Source organism: Alosa sapidissima, chromosome 8, assembly GCF_018492685.1.
Source record: "Alosa sapidissima isolate fAloSap1 chromosome 8, fAloSap1.pri, whole genome shotgun sequence".
In the NCBI taxonomy this organism is placed as follows: Eukaryota; Metazoa; Chordata; class Actinopteri; order Clupeiformes; family Clupeidae; genus Alosa; species Alosa sapidissima.
Window position 1 is genome coordinate 35,528,860 of NC_055964.1, and position 15,930 is coordinate 35,544,789.

At 38.8% G+C, this 15,930-nt stretch overlaps 2 protein-coding genes and 1 long non-coding RNA gene across 5 annotated transcripts in view; 1 reads left to right on the forward strand and 2 right to left on the reverse strand.

Moving 5' to 3' along the window:
- The window catches only part of LOC121715131, a 315,706-nt gene that overhangs the window by 63,465 nt on the left and 236,311 nt on the right, over window positions 1–15,930 (forward strand). The window lies entirely within an intron of this gene.
- LOC121715170 (major histocompatibility complex class I-related gene protein-like) overlaps window positions 1–15,930 on the reverse strand; it is a 90,648-nt gene that overhangs the window by 30,449 nt on the left and 44,269 nt on the right. The window lies entirely within an intron of this gene.
- LOC121715198 lies at window positions 3,958–15,465 on the reverse strand. 2 transcript variants are annotated; one of them, XR_006033551.1, is made up of 4 exons: window positions 15,456–15,465; window positions 7,750–7,765; window positions 6,616–6,880; window positions 3,958–4,237 (listed from the first exon to the last, which is right to left on the reverse strand). It is a non-coding gene; the product is annotated as an uncharacterized LOC121715198 (long non-coding RNA). The 2 variants fall into 2 exon arrangements; XR_006033552.1 differs by lacking the exons at window positions 7,750–7,765; window positions 15,456–15,465 and adding an exon at window positions 7,878–8,306.

Consider the following 15,930-nt stretch of genomic DNA (forward strand, 5'->3'; position numbering starts at 1 on the left):
AATACAAACTCAGCTACAGGTCTCAAATACGGCAAACCAGTTGCCAATTTCTATGCCCTTTATATCAATTTGTGCCACATGTTATTAGTTGAAAATTACTGGTGTAAGCTTATCTGACCTGTCTGACCTTTGCAATTCATGGACATGTACACATTGGTTTCACATTTCTAACAAGAATATGACTGATTAAATTTGACATGTAACATCCTTGGATGACACAAAATATAGTGAAATGGACTCAACCCTCACATATTCACAGACTCTGTAGCACCCCCTACAAATCCTTTTTTTTTTTTTCAATCTTTGGCTCCGCCTCCTGGCAACACACAAGCAGTTATATTTGAGTGTGTAGTTAAATCGCATCTCACATATTCACAGACTCTATAGCACCCCCTAGAAATCCAATATTTCCTATATTTGGCTCCGCCTCCTGGCAACACACAAGTCATTAGATGTCCCAAATTTGACAAACTAGTTTGTTATCATCCCGTGTATCAAAATATGTGCCACATGTTGGTACTATCTTGAATTAACTAGTGTAATCCTATCAAGGCCTGTCTGACCTATGCAAATTATGGCCATCTAAACCTAGGGTTAGCATTTCTAACTTGCATACCTCATAAACAGACTAAATTTAGCATGTGACATCTACCTATGACATAAAATATATGAGATACGTAAAATCACATCTCACACATTCATAGACTCTATAGCGCCCCCTAGAAATCTACATTTTCCAATCTTTGGCTCCGCCTCCTGACAACATACAAGCAGCTAGAGGTCTCAAATTTGACAAAGAAGTTTGTTATCATTCCCTGTATCAAAATATGTGCCACATGTTGGTACTATCTTGAATTAACTGGTGTAATCCTATCAAGGCCTGTCTGACCTATGCAAATTATGGCCATCTAAACCTAGGGTTAGCATTTCTAACTTGCATACCTCATAAACAGACTAAATTTGGCATGTGACATCTACCTATGACATAAAATATATGAGATACGTAAAATCACACCTCACACATTCATAGACTCTATAGCGCCCCCTAGAAATCTACATTTTCCAATCTTTGGCTCCGCCTCCTGACAACATACAAGCAGCTAGAGGTCTCAAATTTGACAAACACGTTTGTTATCATTCCCTGTATCAAAATATGTGCCACATGTTGACATTTCATGAAATAATGGGTGTGACACTTACCTAGGCCGGTCTGGCCATATGGGTGTCTCAATTGTAGTTTCTGAGTATGTCCGGTGCATCAAACTTGCCATGGCAGGTAAGATCAGTGAAATTGGGTTTATTTCAGCACAGCACATCTCTGTGTATCATATTCAATCAAAATATGGATGTTTTAATGGTTTGTTTATGATTTAATAACTTTTGTTGGTCAACATCTGTCAAAAAATGCTCTCTGAACGGCCATTTCTGAAGATTTCTTGTGCATCAAAATTCCCACAGCACCTTAGATTAGTGAAATTGGGTTTATTTCAGCACAGCACACCTCTGTGTATCATATTCAATCAAAATATGGATGTTTTAATGGTTTGTGTATGATTTAAGAACTTTTGTTGGTCAACATCTGTCAAAAAATGCTCTCTGAACGGCCATTTCTGAAGATTTCTTGTGCATCAAAATTCCCGCCGCACCTAAGATAAGTGAAATTGGGTTTATTTCAGCACAACACACCTCTGTGTATCATATTCAATCAAAATATGGATGTTTTAATGGTTTGTGTATGATTTAAGAACTTTTGTTGATCAACATCTGTCAAAACAATGCTCTCTGAACGGCCATTTCTTAAGATTTCTTGTGCATCAAAAGTACCACAGCACCTAAGATAAGTGAAATTGGGTTTATTTCAGCACAGCACATCTCTGTGTATCATATTCAATCAAAATATGGATGTTTTAATGGTTTGTTTATGATTTAATAACTTTTGTTGGTCAACATCTGTCAAAACAATGCTCTCTGAACGGCCATTTCTTAAGATTTCGTGTGCATCAAAAGTCCCACAGCACCTAAGATAAGTGAAATTGGGTTTATTTCAGCACAACACACATCTGTGTATCAAGATCAATCAAAATATGTAAGTTTGTGATTGCTTTAAACAGGGGGTTGTCCAATACACATAAAACAAACAGCAAAGGTATATGCTAATACAAAGCAGCACTACAGGCACTAAATAATAATTTACATTTGATCAGATTCACTTTTATTGTCATTGTGCAGAGTAAAAGTACAAACAGGGTTCCCACTCTAAGTCAAATGTAAAATTCTATGACTTTTCCCTGACAAAACACCTGAATTTCCATGACTTACAATATACCGACCAATGATTTCAGAGCACCCGCATCAAGAGTCTTTTACTTTTTTAGAGCGGGAGATGAATAAATAGGCATTGAATTAACACAGTTGGGCTACTCAAGCAAGCTGTAAAGCTAATAACCAGATATACACCAATACTATGTGGAAATATGTTATGCATTTTGGCTAGTACATCATAAACTACTACGACAAAATTCCCTGATATTCCATGACTTTGCCCCCAAAATGATAAAAATTCCCTGACTTTCCATGTCTGGAATAGACTTCTATTACCCGTGGGAACCCTGTACAAAGCAAAAGTGCAATGTGATATACAAAGTATAGACAGATGGTGCATAGGCAGGACAAGAAATACTGTATAGTGTTGTGTAGACAGTAATATGCAGTTGGTTTACAGCAGGTGGTTTAGAGTAATATACATTAGATATAAATATGGGCAGTGTATTAACAGAACATATGAGAAAAACAGAATAAATATGGATATTCAGTATGAACCATATAGACAGATATGTGCAGTGTGGTAACAGTACCATTGTAGCGCAGAAACAGTAACATTATAAGAGCATGAAGAGCAGTAGAATATGGTTATGTATAATTGTAATTACAGTATGTGCATTTGTAAATAAATAACACTATGGGTGGGATAGGGTATTTGGGGGCTTAGTTAATTGGTTGTCACCGGTGGGGTATACTACGAAGCACGTTAGACATATCTAGGTTATGTCTACATATCGAGGCTTGACAAAGCCTTGACTCAGGGGTATATGTTAAGTGATACTACGATAGCAGTTATGTGATATATTTGTCAAACTAGGCTTCCAGCTCAGATCTGTGCGCGTTCTCGGTGTTGGGATGACGTTGGCCAATCGTGAAACGTGGAGACGCACGTTTTAAAAACAATTACAAGACCGCCTCTATTTAAAAACAATTACTTCCGCATTTATGAGCGATAGCTTAATCTACACTGCGGTAATTTTTTGTGTCTAACCTATAACATCAAATAAATCAACTGTCATCAGTTGTTGTATGGTATGCACGTCCATAGTGGGATATCTGCACGCACAGCACTATTAAAGTGCATCTGAGATCCAAAATGTTAGTAGAGGTGGAGCTCCACCTGTACGATATATGACAGAATCCTACACGTGAGATAACTTCGTTTCTAAGACAATTGATTGGTCAGTGGGGCGGTAGATTACACGATTTGAGCTATAACTTAGCACATAACCTCCTCCCGACCAGGTTTGGTTGACAGCATAAGATACCATGGTGATACAGCGACACTAAAACAGATCCACTTTCGTGTCACAGCATACCCTGGCTTTGAGCGCAACATACCTCGCTAACCGACTAATCGAGATTCGTAGTATACACCACGGGATACAGAGCTACAGTCCAGTCGGGTGACAGCCACAGAAAAGAAGCTTCCTCTGAACCTGCTGGTTCGGGTGCAGAGAGACCTGTAATAATAATAATAATAATAATAATAATAATAATAAAGACAGTAATATTTTTCAAGACCATAGAGAATGCTGTACTCCAGTCTTGAGGCGATAAGGGCATGGATGAGAATGATGCATTGTTGAGCCGTCTGGTCACAGTAACACAAGACCCATCCTGTCAGACTAGGCCAGAAGTCCCGTCACCGGAATGATGTAGAGGACTTTGAGACAGTCATGTGGCGCCTTTGACCAGTGGTCACAATACAGAGGACCCCTGGCCAGTCAATGAGCAGTGCTTGACAAACATCATGTGTAGAAGACCCATTTTGCAAAACGATGTAGACACCCATCTATTCTCAGGAGCAGTCCTTCTATAACGGGCAGGAACAGCTGCAGAAAAATCCCCGGGCTTTGCCTTGCTCCTTCCTGGCATGTCTTTCTGCTTTGGGGATAACCAAACAGCTGACAACCTGGAAATTAGAAATAGAGATAAAACAAGTGTACAAAGAAAGAAACTACAATCTCAGTGTATCTCTTGACATGTTCAAACATACTGATGACTATAAAGTCCACTTATAAAATGCAGGTCTATGCCTTTCAAATAGTGTGCCAAAGTATTTAAGGAGGGTGGGCCAAGTCCTAGTATGGTTTAGGTGGTTGAATCAGCTGTCCCTTAATAGTGTACGCCAAATTGTATCAACTGAACAATTTGTTTCTCGACCTACAATATGGGCCTATGTATGCTTTATCATATGCCAGAGTAAGTAGGAAGGTGGGAAATGTCTTAATTAATATTAATTGACATCTAGAGGCTATGGGTTTTCAGAAAATATGTGGTTTAGGTGGTCAATTCAGCTGTCCCTTAATACACTAGCACATGGCCCACCTTCCTGCAAACTTTGGAGGACATAAATGTATACATCACACTATTTTGTAAATTGGCGAATGAATGGGGCATATGATTTTGAGCTCCAACATAAAGGTAAAGCAATTTTAGCCATGCAAAGCATATATTTTCTTAAAGCTTGTCACTTATACATGTGAGTTAACATACATTAGCACATGGTCCACCTTCCTGCAAACGCCGTATGATGCACCAAAGTCAGTAGGAAGGTGGGACATGTCTTAATGTATATTAATTGACATCTAGAGGCTATAGGCTTTCAGAAAATATATTGTTTAGGTGGTCAATTCAGCTGTCCCTTAATAGTATAGCCCAAGATATATCAGTTGTACAATCGGTTTCTCGATCTACAATATAGGCCTATATACGCCTTATGATGCACCAAAGTCAGTAGGAAGGTGGGACATGTCTTAATATATTTTAATTGACATCTAGAGGCTATAGGCTTTCAGAAAATATATGGTTTAGGGGGTCAATTCAGCTGTCCCTTAATATTATAGCCCAAGATGTATCAGCTGTACAATGCGTTTCTCGATCTACATTATGGGCCTATGTACGCCTTATGATGCACCAAAGTCAGTAGGAAGGTGGGGCATGTCTTAATGTATATTAATTGACATCTAGAGGCTATAGGCTTTCAGAAAATATATGGTTTAGGTTGTCAATTCAGCTGTCCCTTAATAGTATAGCCCAAGATGTATCCGCTGTACAATGCGTTTCTCGATCTACAAAATGGGCCTATGTACGCCTTATGATATGTCAAAGTCAGTAGGAAGGTGGGACATGTCTTAATGTATATTAATTGACGTCTAGAGGTTATAGGCTTTCAGAAAATATATGGTTTAGGTGGTCAATTCAGCTGTCCCTTAATATTATAGCCCTAGATGTATCAGCTGTACAATGTGTTTCTTGATCTACATTATGGGCCTATGTACGCCTTATGATGCACCAAAGTCAGTAGGAAGGTGGGACATGTCTTAATGTATATTAATTGACATCTAGAGGCTATAGGCTTTCAGAAAATATATGATTTAGGTGGTCAATACAGCTGTCCCTTAATAGTATAGCCCAAGATGTATCCGCTGTACAATGCGTTTCTCGATCTACAATATGAGCCTATGTACGCCTTATGATATGTCAAAGTCAGTAGGAAGGTGTGACATGTCTTAATGTATATTAATTGATATCTAGAGGTTATAGGCTTTCAGAAAATATATGGTTTAGGTGGTCAATTCAGCTGTCCCTTAATATTATAGCCCAAGATGTATCAGTTGTACAATCGGTTTCTCGATCTACAATATAGGCCTATGTACGCCTTATGATGCACCAAAGTCAGTAGGAAGGTGGGGCATGTCTTAATGTATATTAATTGACATCTAGAGGCTATAGGCTTTCAGAAAATATATGGTTTAGGTGGTCAATTCAGCTGTCCCTTAATATTATAGCCCAAGATGTATCAGCTGTACAATGCGTTTCTCGATCTACAATATAGGCCTATATACGCCTTATGATATGTCAAAGTCAGTAGGAAGGTGGGACATGTCTTAATATATATTAATTGACATCTATAGGCTATAGGCTTTCAGAAAATATATGGTGTAGGTGGTCAATTCAGCTGTCCCTTAATATTATAGCCCTAGATGTATCAGCTGTACAATGTGTTTCTTGATCTACATTATGGGCCTATGTACGCCTTATGATGCACCAAAGTCAGTAGGAAGGTGGGACATGTCTTAATGTATATTAATTGACATCTAGAGGCTATAGGCTTTCAGAAAATATATGATTTAGGTGGTCAATACAGCTGTCCCTTAATAGTATAGCCCAAGATGTATCAGCTGTACAATGCGTTTCTCGATCTACAATATGGGCCTATATTTAGCACAGCGACAACCATATCTAGCAAAATCACAGTAAAAGTAATGTAAAAGTGACGTAAAATACCTGCCAATTGTCCTCTGTATCCACCGCTGCAGTAGACCATGATGTGAGGATGCACTCCATAACACAGCTGTTAATGGAAGCAAGGAGGCCAGCATGCTTCAGCCTCTTCAGGAAGTAGACAAATGAGTAGCCAAACAAGGACAAACAAGGCCTTGCTTACATGCTGGCTGTCTTGTAGTTTGATACTACTCTCCTTTCTGTGAGTGTTCTGTTGGAGTCATATAATGAAGTGCAACCCATACATCGGGATATCAGGAGCAAGGATCTGTGAAAACATAAGTAGAGGGGAGAAAAAAAAGACATAAAGATATGTCGAGAAAACATTGCAGGACCATCCCTAAACAACACATCAGGACACCTTTCTTTCCTTTTTCATTTGATCACTACTGCAATTCATAGACATATGTTGTATACAGGTGGGACAAAGGTAAAACCGATGTGGGTATTTATGCTATTATAGAATAGGCTACTAAAATGTAACTCCACAACTTCAAGTGTCAACACTGTAGTTTTGGAGGAGTATTTGTAGTTCTTATGCAGGAAAATCAGTATAGGCTACTTTGGACATTGAAAGCTGCATGCACTACGTAGTACACACAAGCGTACAATGCATTATTTTGGAGATAGAAATGTTGTACTGCTTTGTTTTTCAGAAAAACAGTAGTAGCCTATAACAGAATTTTTTGTCACATGAATTACCCAGACCCAAAGAAACAAATAGCTTATTACGTGAAACTGACCTGCTTATAATTTAATGTCAAACACCATCTCAACTAATTGAAAAGCAGGATTGTATCACCATCACACTCATTCCAATAATTTAACCATAACGTGTCGTGAACAACGATTTATTTGGCTAATTATCATGTATTTGTCCACGTCTTTTACCATTATAAGACATTGAATTGTACTAAGAAATTGCTAATTTCAATTAACCAGACCCAAAGAAACAAATAGCTTATTACATGAAACTGACCTCATTATAATTTAATGTCAAACACCATGTCAACTAATTGAAAAGCAGGATTGTATCACCATCGCATTCATTTCAATAATTTAACCATAACGTGTAGTATATACAGTACAACTATTTGTTATAATTATTATTTACTAAATTTACGTAGTTTAACTTACCTTACCCCACACGGCTCTACAATGTGTTTCCGCTTTCTTGTGGTGGCGTGTGTCACGTGACAGCAACCAGCCTATCACACTGGGGCTCTTATACGGGGCTCTTCTGCGTTTTTCGAACGTTTACATACCTCATAAAATCTGCAGATGACACAGCAATAGTGGGGTTAATACAGAATAGCGAGGAGACCAACTACAGGGCCTGGGTGGATCAATTCGCGAAATGGTGTAGGTCCAGCTGTCATCTTCTAAATATACAGAAAACAAAGCAAATAATAATAGACTACAGTACAGAACTGGGAGCCAGCCCCCCCAGTGTATGGTTAAAAATGGTGAGGATGTTGTGATTGTAGTCGAGTACAAGTACTTAGGCACAATAATAGATAATAAGTTGCAATGGGACAGTAATACCAACACCATCTATAAAAAGGGGCTGCAGAGGCTGCATTTTATGTGCAAACTAAGACAATTTAGAGTGGATAGAGATATATTACTTTTCTATCATTCATTTGTGAAGAGCATGCTACTTTTTTGTTGTGTTACCTGGTATTTCTCTTTGTCAGTGACCAAAAAAACCCAAACTGAGCAAGATAGTTAACATGGCCAGCAAGGTTGAGGGGCAAAAACCAGACAGTATTGCTACGACCTGTGAAAGAAGGGTGTTGAAGAAAGGTCATGCAAATAATAGAGATATGTCACATCCCATACACCAGGCATATGAGGTGTTGCCATCAGGGAGGTTCAGGCTACCTTCTTTCCAAACAAATTGAGCCAGTAGGTAATTCATTCCAACTAGCATTACATTGATGAACAAGACGTTACCTGCAGGACCATGCACTTTCTTTCCAGCTGGACTATCACAGTATGCACAACTGCACTTTATCATTCTATAAATGTGTAGTGGGGTCTGTGCCTTCTGCCCTGATGTTGTGTATGTGTGGGAGTGTGGTAGGGTGGGGGCGGTTGGGGTGAGGGGAATTCCGTCTTGTATTCAGTCTTGTCTAACTGTCTACTGTATGGCGCAGAACAATTTTCCGAAAGGACAAATAATAAATCTATCTATCTATCTATGATTTTGGTTTGATTTTGGTTTGAACACCTTTCTACGAAAATCAATCTTGGGATAAAGTAATTATACACTACTCACCCTGGGGCTCATATAGGGTTTCTCCTATAGACCCTGCAAGTGGCAATAAAGACAATTTAGACCACCATGGCGTAAAGTATATAAGCATGCTTAAAATGCAACAAGTACAAAAAAATCATATACAGACACAAACACAATCATACACAGTCATATTTTTATGTCTGTTGGACAATTCAATCATCCACATCCCTCTCCTCCCAAGGGACATATGCATCTCTTTGCATTCAACGTAGTTTTCAACAACAACAATAACAAACAGCAACAAAGCTTTTCTACATATGGGTGTAGAATTTTTGATAACATATGGCTCCTTTTATCCTAAAGAATGTCAAATACATACCGACTGGCTCATCAAAACAGGAAAGGCTATCCAGACCAAGTCCATGTAGATCCTTCACAGATGAAAATGAAGAGGCCTTATCTGAAAAAGATCAATAGAAACCTTACTCTAAATCTCAATCCAAGAACAATTACTATGTGTTCTCCTTTTCTTCAGTAGCAAATACACTGCCCGTGAATCAGAAATCAGAAATATATTGGTGTCCCAATATAATGTTTACTCATAACAGCTGGCAATAGTGATTGCATGCAGATAAGTAACCGTGCAGCAAGATTGTGTCAGCTTAATGTTACAGTTTGTGGCATTGGACAGTTAGGAAACAGTAGGTGAGTGGCGTGGGTCAGCATAGGAGATGGTAGACGAGTTGTGCTGGACAGTAGGCAAGTGGCGCAGGGCAGTAAAGGAGACAGTAGGAGAGTGGCATGGAATAATAGGAAACAGACACGTCACCAACAACAGTGCGAGTGGCCTACTGTAATTACTGCTATTATTATCATTATTATGTATTATTTATGTATTATTATCAATTTGTTTTGTTGTAGGCTAGACACACATTCCATATTCACTGTATAGGCTATTTCTGTCACTGTACACATGTCATCTGGAAAACTTGCCTATTTATCTAACTGTTGTACATAATTAATCTTGATCGTCTACATAACTGCTTCTTTGCACTTCTGGTTGGATGTCAACTGCATTTCATTGGCTCTGTACCTGTAGCCTACTCTTTTAAATTACAATAAAGTTGAATCTAATCTAAATCTAGCCTAATCTCTCTAATATTATGGGCTACAAACATTGCAATTCTCTATTGAATTAAACCCCTCTCTTAATCAGGTTAAAGAAATACAAAATTATATTATAATATAAGTGAATATCTAACATCTGGAGAACTGCTGTATCAGAATACAATTGTTTTATAGCTGATATGTGGCCTAAAACAATGCGCGTTTTCGCAACAAAATCTATTCACGTTCATCATGATTATCGATTATACATGCCTGGCTGATAGGCTACCTCCCAGCTGTTAGCTGTAGCCCACACTAACAATATTAGGCTACAATGTTAATTTACACAGACAACAGCTGTTTTACAGATTAACGTAACATTACATCATGCACGTTAGCTAAATTATAAGTTGTGCAAGCCTACTCTGAATTCACAGTATTGCCCATGCATAGGCTACTATTTCATGTTAAATCAACTTTAAAATGTTTTGCTCAATTGCTAGCAAAATGATCATGCTAGCGGCAGTAGCAAGGCTCACCTCATTTCCCATTTGGATTCTTCTCTTTTCTCCGTCCCTGCTCGGTTCTTGTTTCTGGATTCTGGGGTTCAGCCTTCTAAAACTGCTAGCTAGAAGGTGGCTCCTTCTAACCCACAACTCAAAGCAGGCTTAAGAGTATGAAACTGCACGTCAAAAGCATCAAATAACATTCTCGCCATTTTGGGTCGGGCTTTTTTGACAGATGACGTGGTTCTGGCTGAAAGCGAAATACAACGTGATAGTAACACGATAATTACGTCCTGCTCAACACGTTTTTTAACAAGGAAACGTGTTACACAACACGTCCCAATAGATTAATTAACGTGACAGTGACACGTTCAGACGTGAGACTGGGTTGGACTTACTATATAATGAATAGTACAATATGCTCAGCAATGATTTCAGAGCACCTGCGTAGCGTAAAAAATATTTTCCTTTTTAAAAGCGGGACATGAATACATAGGCATTGAATAAACACAGTTGGGCTACTCAAGCAAACAGTAAAGCTAATAACCAGATATATACAAATTCTGCATGGAATTATATATTGTAACGTCGGTGTCTTTTGGACTGAGTGCTAGCCTCCCAGAATGCAATGTGTGTGAATGCTGGTTTGTGTAATGTCGGTTTTAGTTAGTGTAATTGCGTTTTCCTTGTCATGTATTCGTTAGCTTGTGTAGTATTTCTTTAGGTTTTACCTCATGTGTTTTACCTGGTGTATTGTATGTGACTACCCTGCTTGTGTATCGTGCTTGTTTTCTTGACTTCCCTTGAGTTTCCTAAGTAATGGTGTCTTGGTGTGTCTGTGTCCCTGCTCTCGATCTCAGCTAATAAACCTTTAGATTGGAGAACTGTGTGTGTCGCTATCAAATCGTTACAATATGTATTAGGCCAATGTATTTTGTCAAGTACATTTTAAACTGCTACAACAAAATTCCCTGATAGTCCATGACTTTGCCTCAAAAACATATAAAATGCCCTAACTTTCCATATATCCAGAAGGGACTTTATAAAATTCCACGATATTCCAGAAATTCCATGAGCAGTGGGAACCCTGCTATTAGAGTAAGGTGTCTTATTCTGAACAGGGCATTTGTGGACCTGAATCGTACTAGCCCCACTTTTCAGATAAAATATTTAATAAGGCCTACACTGAATTCACAAAATTATTTTTTTTATAATTGTACCTTACCTGTATGGCAGCATGACATTTGAAGTAAAAAATACAAAAATAAAAGCGTCGTGGTCCCCAAACAATACCAAAACAAACGTTCGTTAAGACTGTCGAGTTACAAGTCGATCTGTGATTGAACTTCCGGGAGCTTCGAAGCTTATGCAAAACGTGACAAGTGTCCGTTGTTGCAGAGCCCGTTTCGGTCGTTGTGCCAGCCTAAAATTAATAAAATCATTCAAGTTGCTGTTTGATATTTTACGCTTGTAGCCACCACACAACCTTATTTGTAATTGCATTATGCAGCAAATGCAGCAACTTCATGCGAAGTGAATTGCATTAAGCAAAAAAGCCTACATATTTTTAAAAAATCCACTTGCGAGACTGGAAAGATTTTTGATCATATAGGACTGCACAGCATAGTCCTATGGAGTAAGGGAATGATGTGTTCTACATTCTGCACATTAAATATAGGCCTACTTACAGATTAACAGTGGTGAAAGCATTGCAGACTAAGCCACTGTTTACAGCATCATCGAGCAATTCTGCAGATGAAGCGTTGCAGCAGAGTCCCGGTGTTCGTGTTCCCCGAGTTTTGGCTACTTTATTTTTGCTGCTATCGCGCCGCAGTGGGTCTGAAAACACGGCGTAAAAGTGTAGTTTACCAACATCCTGTCTTTCTGTAGGCTGTATCACGTGTTGGAACGTTTTTTTTTTGCAGTTCAGGCATACTACTTTCATTTCGCAGACACAGCCTTTAGACAAAGCGTGGGACTATTTCTTCCTCCAAAGGCCTAATGTTTGTCAGTTATGACTTTGTTAAGCAATCAAATAACCACACAATAGCTTATTACTAATCACTTAATTCCAACTGAATGTGCCATGCCAAAACCTGAAGAATCAGGCTATCATTGCAGTTTAAAGACGCATACATTTTGGATGAATGAACAATTTATTACAATATATTAAGAGTATGCATAAACACAATGTAGAAAAATAAATAAATAAAGCAAGCACTCGACAGTTTCGTTTACTTTTTAACTGCCTCACAAACGTTTCGGGCTGACGCCCTTCTTTTTCACACTAAACTATCAAGAACGTTTAAGCACCCAGTTGAAGTAGGCCTACTATACGGTGTTGAGCGCGCTTCCTTATTTCTACATAAACATAATGTAGCCAATAGTAGGCCTAGTAGTCCAAGGAATTACCAGTGCATGAAAATGCACAATATCAGGTTAAATTCAATGATGTTTCGAACGCTATGTCAGCGATAATTATAAGATAGCAAACTTCTTTTTCATTCTTCAACCATTACTTACTTCATAATGGGCATGCGTGAATCATGCTTAATCTAATTAAAGTCCTTTGATCAATGTATAATTTCAGGTCAATGATCACGTTGATATTTTACAACAAAAACAATAGGTTCATTATACACATAAATTAGAAAGTTTAATTCAAGTAAATAACCTAACATACTAATAGGCTACTGTAGTGAAAAAATACAAATCAAATGAACAATAAATTAACAATGTTTTTCTATTATTACAGTGTATACTCACACCATTAAAACACAAGAACATGGACTAAATGGAAATACAACTGTGTGTGAGTGTATGAAAATACTTGTATGCAATTAATACAAGACTAATCTGTCGCCGCCCAGTCCAGCACATTTTTCCCACAAAAATAAGTCACGCTGAAAGGCATATATGATTCTAACTGTCTCACTGAATTGCATTATGCACACTCAATTCAAATTGGTATCTGCTAGACAACAAGTACCAAAACATGATTAGTTTATAGATTTCACATGTAAAATACATTTTATACAACCCCACCCCCATCTTGCCTGTTCATAATTCTGAGAAATTCTTGAATTGTGTGCATGTGTGCGTGTACATGTTTATGCTTATGTGTGTGTCGGTGGGTGTGTGTGAGTGTGTGTATGTGTGTGCGTGCATGTGCTTGTGTGTGTGCCTGCGTATGTGCCTGTGTGTGTGCACGTGCATGCATGCGTACATATGTCTACTGTGTGAGTATGTGTCATACGTATGATTACTGTGAATGTATGTGTGTGCATGTGTATCTGTTTATGCACATGTGTGCATATGGAATGGGTTAACATGACCCCTGGAGGCAAACATACAGTACGCAAAAAATTGATCATCCTAGGCCCTACGGTTCTCAAGATATTCACAGAAAACTCTGTTGGTGTACGACTGTACGGTCACTAAATGTACACATAAATTATTTTATTGTATGGCCCCCCATGAACGAAAGTTCACGAAACTTGGCATGCATTCGGAGGGTGTCATAATGATCCTACACTTTCAATTTTGTGCAGTTTTGGCTGGCAGGTTTAAAAACTGTTTTCATTTGCTACTGTAGCTAGGTGATAGGTGATATTGTAGGTCTGCCCTATCTGATTTTTTAAAAAATTGTAACAGGCCATTAGGTACAATGTATTGCCTACTCCACTCTACTAACAGGTATCGGGGTCATTTTTAGGTCGATGAGGAAGTGTGTAGGTAAATTGTTTGCTGCTAAACTGTAGCAGATTAGGTACAATGTTTTGCCTACTCCATTCAACTAACTGGCTTTTTATGCCAACTTGTCTTGACTGTTGCCACGAGAGAATGTTTGGAAACTTAAAGGAGAATTCCGGTGTGATATTGACCTAAAGTGTATTGAAACATGATACCGAGTGTGAACGTATGTCTCATAGCCCATCTCGGCTTGTCCCCTGCACTCCAAAATCTGGCGCTAGTTAGCCGATGCTACCAACAGCTTTTTCAATAGTGGTGCTTCGGCATCGGGCTAGCCATGCAAATAAATCACTGTTTTACACCCATTTACGAGCCTCAATGTATCTCCACACTTCATTGGTAGACTTCCGAGGGCCCTGCCATTTAAAACCAGACATTGAGAACTTTGAAAAAGCACTGGTAGTTTACTTACAAGACGATTTATACAGACAGTATCTTCACGAAGTTTAGCGTTTGCAGCCATCTTGAATTTAGTCACGATAAGTCGAGCGACGAGTAAGAATGAACAGGTATGATAAGGGATCAGATTCCAAAAATAATTCAGTGGAAATGCATGGATTTCAGTTGCTGCTACTGGAAGAAACTGGAATCCATGCATTTCCACTGAATTATTTTTGGAATCTGTGTTCTGCAATGTTTTTTTTTGTAATTTGTATTTTAGTATATTTTTATATATTGTATTAAGTGTTAGTATAATTTGTATTTTAGTATATTTAGCATATTCTTTATCTTCTACTGTCCTTACTGCTTAGTTGTGTTTTTATATTATATACTTTAATTACTCTTCCTGCTGTTAAAGAATGTGTTTGTGTTGTATGTATGCTGCTGCTGAGACCTTGAATTTCCCCGGGGGATCAATAAAGTATCTATCTATCTATCTATCTATCTATCTTCTCAGTCTGTCAGTTGTGCAAGGCAGTGAGCGAAGTCTCCAGCTGATCAGGCTCTTCTGCTTAACAATAGTGCTGTGGAGTGGGTGACACTCATTGTCCAAGATGTTGATCAGTTTGTTCAGGGTCCTTTTGTCAGATAGTGAAGTGATGCACTCCAGTTCAGCTCCAACTACAGAGCCAGCATTCCTTACCAGCCTGTCAATTCGCCCCACATCCTTCTTCCTTGTGCTTCCTCCCCAGCATACTACTGCATAGAAGAGGACGCTGGCAACAACAGACTGGTAGAACATCCTGAGGAGCTTACTGCACACATTGAAGGACCGCAGCCTCCTCCGGAAGTACAGCCTGCTCTGCCCTTTCTTGTAGAGTGCGTCAGTGTTGGCTGACCAGTCCAGTTTATTGTCCAGGTGGAGACCCAGATACTTGTAGGTGCTAACCACCTCCACATTGACCCCATCAATGTGGACTGGTAGCAGAGTGGGCTTAGACCTGCGGAAATCCACCACCATCTCCTTGGTCTTTGAAGTGTTAAGTTGAAGATGATTGAGTTTGCACCATTGCACAAAGTCCTCCACCAGGCTCCTGTACTCCTCCTCCTGCCCGTTCCTGATACACCCCACAAATTATCATCAGAAAACTTCTGCATGTGGCATGACTCGGTGTTGTAGCAGAAGTCAGATGTGTACAGGGTGAACAGGACTGTTCTCATGTGGTTCAGTGTGTGTAGATCATCCTGCCCTCAAAATCTGACATTCTCTGATCGCTTGGTTTCATGTTCTGGGAATCTGTGTAGCAGATTTCATTTTGAGCAGAAGTT